The sequence below is a fragment of the Pyrgilauda ruficollis genome, unplaced genomic scaffold, assembly GCF_017590135.1.
Source record: "Pyrgilauda ruficollis isolate IOZ18807 unplaced genomic scaffold, ASM1759013v1 scaffold2, whole genome shotgun sequence".
In the NCBI taxonomy this organism is placed as follows: domain Eukaryota; kingdom Metazoa; phylum Chordata; class Aves; order Passeriformes; family Passeridae; genus Pyrgilauda; species Pyrgilauda ruficollis.
Genome location: NW_024519206.1, coordinates 3888851 through 3889862, shown reverse-complemented (window position 1 = coordinate 3889862; position 1012 = coordinate 3888851).

The following is a 1012-nucleotide window of genomic DNA, read 5'->3' as shown; positions in this document are numbered from 1 at the left end:
GCGACCCCCGCCATCCCCCTCCCCCCCGCCTCCTTGCGCGGTATTTTCGCTGCGGCGAAGCGACGCGCAGCGCATTTTTGCCCGCTGAACGCAGCAGCAGCAGCAGCTCCCGTAATGGCTTTCAAATATATGCAAATGGCTACGTGCGGTTGGCGGTTTTGGCAAAAAGCTTGATTAGGATATAAACGACCCAAGGAAAAAAAAAATGCCTGCGCCCTAAATTTGTCTTTAGATTACAATTCCAGTTGATTTTATTTTATTGTCAACATTGTTAATGATAAAAATAGAGTCGTTTTACAGTTATTTTTACTTTCTGGAAGGAGGCAATTAGACTTCTAATCAGGAATACACAAAAATCTCCCATGATTAACTGCAGTACTTTGTTCAAATTGCTGCTATAAAATTCAGAACAATTTGCCTGTAATGATTATGGACTGGGTTTATTTTGGGAGGTGGAATAAAAGTGGATATAGCATAAATTATCCTCTAATTATACACCAGTGTCGCCTCAATTATCCTCTTATCAAAATGGTTGTCTAACTGCCGCATTTAGTTTCAATTCTCTCCTTTTTTCTATAAAAAGAACTTCATACCTTGTTATTATTAATCCATTTATTATTTGCAAGGGGATTTATATCCGAACATCCAGGTGGTATTACCACTTCTCTTTCAAAGATGGACTAGGGAAAGACATTAAGTTTGATCCAGCACGGCGGAGGATCTCTCTCTCTCTCCTCTCTCCTCTCTCTCCCCCCTCTCCCTCACCCCCTCTCTCTCTCTTTTTCCCCCCTTTCCCTCGCTTAAATCTCCTCGCGTCCAGCTAAGCATGAACTCCAGAGACAGACCCCACCGGAGAGGACTGAGGTAGGAAGGACCCTGCGGAACTCGCTAAGCCTAAAGAAATCCGAAAGTTGCTCTAGATGGGGAAAGGGGCTGGAGGCTTCGGGCTTTGAAAACCAACACCGGCACCAGCAGTCGCTGCTTCCAAAACCTGGTGCAGCCCAGAGACGTC